The following is a 9,895-nucleotide window of genomic DNA, read 5'->3' as shown; positions in this document are numbered from 1 at the left end:
GTTATGTATATCAAGTTCTCTGAATTCTCAGAGAATTCTCAGAATTTTTTTAAAGTAGGTCTGTTGCCTCTTTCATTGTGGAGAAATAACGGGAAAGACATAGATCTGCAACAAAAGGGATTATAAAAGGACTTTTAAATAAACAAACACTGGGAGTTCAGGGAACTTGATTGTCGTAAACTTATGAAAATATTCATTTATGAGATTTCCTTTTAAAAAAATAAAAATTCTGGTGGTGCAGGTGAATAGCTACTACTGGGAGACAAGGCAGGAAAAATACAGGGAAACAATCCATGTGGAAGTTCAGTTCCTACTGCCTTTGAGGGGGGGGAACTACACAATGTGGAAAATTCCATGTGAAAAGTTGGGAAGAGTTCCAACAAGCATCACTAAAGCATCCTGAATGTTATGACTGTAAGAATCCCCAACTAAAGGTTGCTATAGGTCGCCCGATGATTGAAGCCAGGATCGCAGGACAAGGCTCATGTAGATCAGGGCTAGTCGCCTGTGGTCCTCTAGATGTCCATGGACTACAATTCCCATGAACCCCTGCCAGCATGGGAATTGTAGTCCATGAGCATCTGGAGGACCACAGGTTGACTACCCCTGATCGAGATTATACTAATCCTGATATCACAATAGAGGCTGCCAAATTTCTAGTAGTTGCTGCTAAGACTAACATTAACCTTTGTTATTAGTTCTCCTAGTTTTATGTTATCCTTTGATCTGATGGAGCGGTTTTATCAATTAACTCGTGCTGGGGGTTTTTGAGGGAGGAATTCAACAGTGCTTTAATTTTATCATCTTTTATATGCCATTAAAGGTGTTTAATTTGGCTGTAGCCAGGGTGAGGCAGCTGAGTACACTGCCACACCAGAAACATAGTTTTATCCCAACAGAGACTTTTAAAAGTAACGCTTTAGCACTTGCAATTTCAATTTTCTTTTAAAGGAGTGAAGCTTCTTTTTGGACAAAGAAAAGCCTTGCCTAAAAACAGTCCCCTTAATCGCCTGTGGCTGTGAGTGTGTGAAGACGCTAAAAGCAGGTAAGAGGAACTAAAGCCAGGGAGGCCTGGTTTTTCTGCTTGGAGAAAGGCCCTGATGTCACACTGCCCACTCACTACGTAGAAATGGTCTCAACCGGTATGAACCCCGAAGTCTCTAGCAACTCCTTATGTGTCAAGGGCACACACATGTATCCAGATTTGCTTAGCGCATAGCGTATGCATAATATAGCCAGGAGATCTGAGGATTGTCTGGCAGCCAGGCAGGGGACGTTCAGAAGTGGTTTTGCCATTGCCTGCCTCTGCATCACAACCCCTAGTGTTCCTGGGAGGAACTACCACCCAATTCCTTGGAGGTCTCCCATCCAAGTACTAGCCAGGGTCAGCCATGCTTAGCTTTCGAGATCTGATGGAATTGGGCTTATATATATCCAGATGAAATCAGACTAGGGACTCTACCTGTGTAAACCAAGGTCCAGAAACTGGTAGTATCACCTCACTATGGGAATGGGAAGGTTTCCAGAAATAAAGCAGGTGGGAAATAGAATCAGAGCCTAGATCTTTGTTTAGAAAAACAGGAGACACCTGGAGAGCCGCAGGTGTGCACACACCCACATGCATTGTAAACATAACCCCAGGCAACCTAACACCTAAACCAGGGTTTCTTGACGGGCCTGGATTTCCTGAATGGGTGGGAGTTAATTGATTTTTAATATATATTTTTTTAATTTGTTAAACATTAATTGGGTGATATGGCCATGTCAGCCCGCCAACCCCTCCCAAAATGACCCATAATGGGGCTGGAGAGGGTGGGAAGGGGAGGGATAGGGGAGGGTGTGCACACAACTATGCTTCCCAACCATATTCTGCACGATCTTGCCACCTCTGTGGTTTCTCAAAGCCTGAAGACTATTTCAAGGGGTTCTCAGTGGTAAAAAAGTTGAGAAAGACTGACCTAAGCAATAAAAGCACATGCTAATCATATAAAATCATACAATTCTGTCTGACATAGTAAGGGTGTCCTGAGAGTCCAGGATGGAAGGAGAGAGAAAAAGGAGGAAGCAGGGCAGAGATCATGGCTGGCTCCAAGTCTCTGAGGCTCTTGTGTCCAGCCTACAGAAGGGCAGGAGGAAGGATGTTTGGGAGAATGGCTACTGCAAATCCTGGGGCTAGGGGGTGGGGCAGGCTCTATTGACACTGTACACATGCTGGAAATTGAGTTCCAAAGCCAAGATTGGTTTGTAGCTTTAATGGTTGAATATTACTGGCCAATTTGATTCTAAATGTTAGGCAGGAACATCATGAATGCCAAAGTGACCCTTTGAAATCTGGGGTGGGGGGAGGTTTTAGGGCTGGACTGGTCCCTGTCCGGTCTAGAGGGTGAATGAAGAATCTAGTGCAGAGGTGGTCAAACTGTGGCCCTCCAGCTGTCCATGGACTACAATTCCCATGATCCCCTGCCAGCATTTGCTGGCAGGGGCTCATGGGAATTGCATTTGCTGGCAGGGGCTCATGGGAATTGTAGTCCATGGACAGCTGGAGGGCCACAGTTTGACCACCCCTGATCTAGTGTAAACTGAGGATCATACCCTGGGGAAACAATCGGCTTAAGACTCTCCTTTTTGCGTTATGGATGTGCTATCATAATTAATCATGGATATATGACCTACATTTTTAAATGGAGAGTGGAGTAATTCAAATATTTTCCAGATGGACCGACTAAACTTGTTTTCTCTTTTGTCATGTTGGGCTGAGTGGAATTTTAGTCCTATTCAAACGACTTCCCTTTTGTCATGCTGGGAATTGCCTTCAGGCTGACTGGAATTTTCCTGAATCTGTGTCTTGATTACTCTGGCAACTGGGAATAGGCTTGCCAACTTCCAGGTGGGGCACAGAGAATTCCCAGAATTAGAACTATAGAGATCAGTTTTCCACTGGAGAAAATCACTGCTTTAGAGGGTAGACTACAGGTCAGGCTTCCTCAACCAGGGCTTCGTGAAATCCTGGAGCTTCTTGGTGGCCCTGGAGGGTTTCTCAGATGGGTTTGTTCAACATTTATTCGGTGATATGACCATATATGGTCATCAGCCTCCCCCCACCCTCCAAAAATGGTCAGTGATGGGCATGGAGGGGGTGGGAAGGGGTGAGACCCTAGGTTGGGGAAACTATGCTTCCCCAATATATTCTGCATGATAGCACCACTTCTGGGGTTTCTTGAAGCCTGAATAACGTTTCAGGGGTTTCTTAAGGGTAAAAAAAGTTGAGAAAGTTTTTGTGTAGTGGTTATAGTGTAGTAGTTAGGTTGTTAGGTGGTGTATGGTTAAGAGTGTGGACTTCTAATCTGACATGCAGGGTTCGATTCTGCACTCCCCCACATGCAGCCAGCTGGGTGACCTTGGGCTCACCACAACACTGATAAAGCTGCTCTGACCGAGCAGTGGTATCAGGGCTCTCTCAGCCTCACCCACCTCACACGGTGTCTGTTGAGGGGAAAGGGAAGGGAAGGTGACTGTAAGCCACTTTGAGACTCCTTTGGGGAGAGAAAAGCGGCATATAAGAACCAACTCGTCTTCGTCTCCTCCTTCTTCTGCTATATGGCATTATCCCCTGCTGAGGTCTCCTGCTCAGGCTCCCTCCTAGGTCCACCCAAAGTTCTCTATGAATTTCCTAGACTGGACTTGGCAACACTCCCTTGAAATGAAGAGACCCTTGCTTGGGTGGAAGACTGGCTGCAGGCCTGCCTGTCCAGAAGTAGGTTGTGGTATTGTGGCATGAAGGTCTGTAAAATCCTAATTGTACAGACTGGAAGTGAGGTTTGTAGGAAGTGGTCAGTGTCCCAAGGCTAGCAATGACTCTCTGGGATAAGAGAGCTCTGAGAGAACTGTGACTGGCCAAGATAACGTGAAGGGGTAGGGAAATCAAACCCTGTTTTCCCGGTTAGAAGCTGCTGCTCTTAACCACCACACCAAGCTGGCTCCAGGCAGGAGATCTTAGTTGCTGAAGAAATAGCCTGGCCTAGCACATCATGTTTGTCCGCCTGTAGTCTCCACCTGCAAAATGCTCATAATAGTGACCTGCTTTACGAGGTAAGGCGTTTATAAATACAGTGTTCCCTGTAAAGTGAATGAGAGAGAGAGAGAGAGTATTTACACACTTCCCACTTAATTTAAATCGACTCAGGAAGTTTTATGCAATCCAAATGCTATGCCAATGAGTGGGTGAGAACCAAGAAACGGAGCAGGCAAGTGTTAGATATTTAAAAATAGAAGGTGGTTAATCTTAGCTCCTGGAATTTGGGGACTTTCCACTGCTCACATGTTTCAGTGTGTGCATTGTTAACTCGAAATGCATGCCAAATATAATCACGGCGAGCCATGGGAGACTGGAGAGAAGTCACCAGTAAGGGTTGCCTGCCGCAGGGAATATACCAGACTGCAACAGTTGATTGAGTGGCTGTTTTTGCAAGCGAGGGGGTGTTGTGGCTTGGTAGAAGGCAGACCCCGAAACAGGGTCATAGCAGCTCCCCTCCACACACGCACACAGACACACACACAGTGCAGCTCCATCTAGAATTGTTCAGTTGGTGAATTATCTTCTGTACTGCAATAAACAGTAGTAAAAATACGATTACTGTTTATTATTACAGCAGCATCTTTACATTTTGTAGAGGAACATAATCCCGTGCCAGTTGCCTGGCCTAATAAACCTACAGCCTTAAGCTGCACTCCTAAGGGTGTTAACTCCACTGAATAACATAGTGACAGAAGCTGAGTAGACCTGCCTTCCTTTGTGTTTTGTTTTGTTTTTTTACTGTGAAGAAGGCAAAAGCAGGAAGGCTAAGATTCAGACAAGGGTAACTGGGGGCAAAGATGACAGTCCTTCAGAAAATGCATTTGGAAACCATCTCTCTGTAGGGTGCACGTCATGATGTTTCAAACTCCGCTTTCTCAAAGTTTTAGAAAAATAAACTTTTGCAACAAAATCATGCAGGTACATAATGATGCCTTTACACATCCTTCCAAAATGATTTGTAAGCCATCTGTGTTGTAGCAAGGGCTTGCAACGGCTTGGAAGCAGTGCCTGGTGGACAGCTTTGGGCTGTTTATAATGAAACAGTCCATATCATTAAATCTGCCGGTAGTGTTGAGAGAGCAGAGACATTTCAATTAGGCCATATGTCTCTGCACGGTCGCTTAAGAGGCCAATGAAACAGTCTTGTTCCTGCTTTCCCCGCCTCCTAAAATTACAGTGTACACAAATACTGAAGCATTGATCGTTTCTACCTAGCACACACACACAAACACACAAAGGTTAACATTTTCCCCAACCTCCAAATATTACAGACAGTTGGTGTAGTGGTTAAGAGCAACATCCTGTACCCTGGAGAGCTGGGTTTGGTTCCCCACTCTTCCACATTCAACCATCTGGATGACCTTGGGCTAGTCACAGTTCTGTTAGAGCTGTTCTCACAGAGTAGTTCTGTCAGAGCTCTCTGAGACCCACCAATCTCACAGGGTATCTGTTGTGGGGAGAGGAAGGAAGGTGATTGTAAGGTGCTTTGAGACTCCTTTGGGTATTTGAAAGCAGGGTATAAAAAGAACTCTTCTAGTATCTAACCATTTGTCCACACAAAAACAGAAAAAGGTGGGTGACTCCTGAAAAGAAGGGTTTCTTTGTACCCCACTTTTTACTACCCAAAGCGGCTTACAATTGCCTACCCTGTCATCTCCTTCCAAGTTTCCCAGCATGTCCAGGAACCCTTGCTTGGCAAGAAGTTCCAGGTGTCTCTGTCTGGTTTGAAACAGTAGACAGGACTGGACAGACACTGGGGCTAATCCATTAGGATTCTGCGTGCATTCTAGAATATAATATCTGTGATGGCTTTCTAAAATTAGGATTTATGAGAAAGCAGGAAGCACATATTGTTGTTGTTCTTGTTGTTGTTCTTGTTAGATTTGATACTCGCCTCTCCTTAGAGGCTCAAGGTGAGTTACAATAGATAAAAACCCCAATAAAAACCCCATACAATAAAATCACACACACACAAACACACAAAACATGAACATAGTCAATACAGTAAACCAAGATACAGTAATGCCTAAATATCTAAACCAGTGCAGTAAACCAATACAGTAAAATGTGGCTTTTATTTTGATTTGGTACTTTATGTAATATATCCAACTAGTAAATAAGCCCACTGCAGGCAAAATGCAGCGGGCGCTAGCAGGGCGCGCAAAGAGGGCGGCGGGGCTGTGCGGCCCTGCCTGGCAAGGGCGGGGGCGTCCTGTGGGCCTGGTGGCTACCTGGGGTGGCGTCGCAGGAGCTGGGTGGCTGGTGCTCTGTGGGGCATAGCGGAGCTTGCGGCGGCGGTCCCCAAGGTTGCTTTGGCGGCAGCTGCTGGCTGGTTGCACCGGGGGGGCGAAGTGTTGGCGGCAGCATCAGGCGGCGGCCTGACGCGTCGGGAGGCTCTTTGCGCCTCCCGATGCGCCAGGCCTCCGGGGAGTGCTCCCTTGCCGGCGGCCTGATGTGTCGGAGGCGCTTTGCACCTCCCGACGCGTCAGGCCGCCGGCAAAGGAGCAACTCTGATTGAATTGAGCTTCGCGGCTCCTGATTGGGCCCTCCAAGTGTCCATCCAGGGCCAAGCAGCCAATAGTGAGGCGCGCGAAGCACATTCCTATTGGCCCCTCACTAGGACAGACCAAAAGTCTGGCTGCCAGTCTGCTCCTGACCACTGCAGGGAGAGGAGGTCAGTAGGGCAGCCAAGGGAGATGAGAACAGAGGCTTGGACAGGCTGTGCCAGCCCTTTTCGCCCCAAGGCTGTCCTAACTGCCATGTCCAACTGCAAACTGCCTCAAAACCCTGACAGAGCTGGCCGGAGGCTGCAGAGTGCTCCCCTCCCCCCCTCCCTTCAGGCCTGCTGCGCACGGCTCGCAGTTGCTCGGGGCTGGCAATCAGAGGGACTAATTGGCAGGCGCTTTGCGCCTGCCGATTGGTCCCTCCGATTGTCTGTCCGGAGGAATGGTCCAATCCGGACCCCTCCTCATCCCGGACATATCCCGCCCCAGAACCCCTTACCAGTTTATTTAGTCCGCGGCGACCGCGGCGCTGCGAGCGGTGTTAAGATGAGAGCATGATCTGCTTAAACTTCTATTCTGGAGCAAAAACAAATAAACCTGTGTGACTTCTGTGGCAAGGTGCCTGCCCGGTCACATCTTATGGAAATGATTAGTCCTGACATACCTTGGACACAATTTAAAAAAAAAACACTAACTTAAAAAAAAAACATGTGATTTTACATCCTTGCTCACTGTGTTGATCAGAGTTTCAAGGATAGTGGAGGCCAAAAACAATTTCAGATTTGCGTTTACTCTTTAGATAAACATGCCCAATAATATACTGACTCACTATGAAGCCATTTCAAATTCCTTATCCATCCAAGAGAGCATCATTTCATGTAATGGAGCATGGGAACTGTGATTTCTTGTTTCTCCAGATTCAAGAAGCTAAGTTGGGAGGCCTAGGATAAGTGCCATGTTCCATGCAAAGAAACTGATGTCATTGAGCATAATCAGATTAGTAGCCAGTGCCACCCTGTAAGGATAAGTGCCACAAAGGTGCCTCTTTACTGCTGGCCATTCCCCCCCCCCCACACGCACACTGCACAAGAGTAGATTTGGCAGACCTTATGTGCATCGGCCGGAATGTCAGAAGGAGCTGACATTCAGCTTGTATTTAGAGTCAGGATTTTCAAACTTGGTGGAGTTCAGTTTCCAAATTTTCCCAAATTCTGAATGTACTGACAATCACTTTATTTTGTCAGTTCAAGTAGGTAGCCGTGTTGGTCTGAAGCAGAACAACAAAACAAATCCAGAGTCCAGTGGCACCTTTAAGACCAACAAAGATTTATTCAAGGCATAAGCTTTCGAGTGCAAGCACTCTTCCTCGGACTATGACTAACCCTCATGACAGTGGCTCATGCCTTGAATCAATCTTTGTTGGTCTTAAAGATGCCACTGGACTCTGATTCTGTTTTATTTTGTAGGGTTTGTGTGTGTCACGATGTGTCACGATGATGATTCTTTTTGTACTTCTTATGGCTGTATGAGTCATCTGTTGGGTCCAGATTTGATATAAAAATGAGAAATGTATGTCTTCAGAATACATACAGGGGGGAGGAAAAACTGCACCAGAACACCATGTATGTCTTTACTTTGTTTCCATATTTGATCCTTACAGGTTAAAAGCAAATTGATCGATTTATTTTAATTATTTAGACATTTGCTTTGGGAGAAATTAATAGGGAATTCTGGTCAAAACTGTATGCAAATCGTAATGTTTTTTAAAAAGCCGGTGCACATTAATACAACTGCTCTAAAGAGCACAATTGTCACTCTTTTTGACATTACCGAGGAAACATGAATTCACACATAGATAGATAATTAACTACATCTCCAGGTTGTATTATTCTCGGCTCTTGTATTGTTGAGGGTGTTTTTTACTCATTCAGTACTTCAAAGTCGGAAGGTGCAAAGATTAACACCTAGCAATTGTAGAAGTTCAATGCAAATGAGAAAAGAGACAAGCTGTTGACATTTTTAAATAAAAAAACATCTGATAAATCATTCCAGCAATAGCAAAAGACCTTCTATTACCTTTTTTTTTTTGCAATTTGCACACATGCCAATGATTTTTCAATTTTTCCTACTATTATTCTTCCATATGGCAAATTACTGTCACTGCAAATCTTATAGTTCAAAAAATACAGAATTTCTGGATAGATTTACTAGTAACAGAATAAATTATCTGTGTTGCAAGTAAAAAGAGAATATTGTTGTTAGAGACACCACAAGCTTTCTATGTAACAATTGTACCATCTGGAAACAAATTATAGCTTTTATTTTAAAGAACAATTTAAATCTCCTGTGCTTGAATTTCAGTTGGAAACCAATGTTTGACTAAGTTGTTTCCAGACTAATTTGGTGTTCGGATTAGTTAAGCCTTCAAACTAGCCTGACACGCACTCCTAACTTTTTTAGACTTAGGCTACAAGCATCATTAGTAATTAAAGATCTCAGAAAAAATGGAGTAAACTGGTGATTAAAAGATGCAAAGGAATATCAGTACTCTTGTAGACAGTCTTAATGTTCCCACACAATTGAAATGTATATCTTTACCTCCATATAGTTCATTTTTAACCAGCAATACTTTGTGATTAAATTAGTGCTGAAGTTCTGTGCTTTCTCCCCCGAGAGGAAGGAAAAAGATAGCAAAGATGCCTTTGTGGCTGTGTAAATTGATTCAGTTCTGCCTGGTCAGCTAACAGCAGAATATAGTGGCCAGAGTAGCAGACCAAAACTTGGGTTCAAAAGCTCATTCTGTCAAGAACCTTACGGGGCTTGTGGCTCGTCACTGTTTCCCCATTAACTCACCTTGCAGGGATGTCGCTGAGATCAAATGGGGAGCAGAGAACCATTATGCATCACTCTGAGTTCCTTGAAGGAAACACAGGCTTAAAATGTATTAGTTCTAAGGGCCATTACTCTTCCTTATTATCAAGTTGCCTATTTGTTGATACGTGTATGTGGATATCTTTTATAACTGCCATTCTCCATCCTTATTCAATCTGTTCCTTTCAGATCTTTCTGCTTACTTCTCCAGGGTCAATGAGCAGGTACCCAAATTAAATTCTCAGCCGACTCCATTATTATTATACACAGATGATGCAGTGCTACTTTCCATCTCTCGAGTGGGATTAAAATGTCTTAACATCATTCACTTCTTATTGCATGTGGAATTCCTTACTTATTAATTATGGGGGGAAAAACAGATACTGTTTTTCTCTAATTCTTGGAAATATAGGCAATGGAAGGTTGATGGAAAAAAACTATTGAA

The 9,895-nt window shown here is 44.5% G+C and overlaps 1 long non-coding RNA gene across 1 annotated transcript in view; it reads left to right on the top strand.

The window, feature by feature from the left end:
- Positions 1-835: 835 nt before the first annotated feature.
- LOC143845043 (uncharacterized) overlaps positions 836-9,895 on the top strand; it is a 622,217-nt gene continuing 613,157 nt past the window's right edge. The window contains exon 1 of the long non-coding RNA XR_013234227.1: positions 836-1,045. This is a non-coding gene — a long non-coding RNA (uncharacterized LOC143845043). The remainder of the gene's footprint in view (positions 1,046-9,895) is intronic.

This window comes from Paroedura picta, chromosome 9 (genome assembly GCF_049243985.1).
Source record: "Paroedura picta isolate Pp20150507F chromosome 9, Ppicta_v3.0, whole genome shotgun sequence".
Taxonomy (NCBI): Eukaryota; Metazoa; Chordata; class Lepidosauria; order Squamata; family Gekkonidae; genus Paroedura; species Paroedura picta.
The sequence above is the reverse complement of the archived record's forward strand: the minus strand, read 5'-3'. Positions and strand labels throughout refer to the sequence as shown.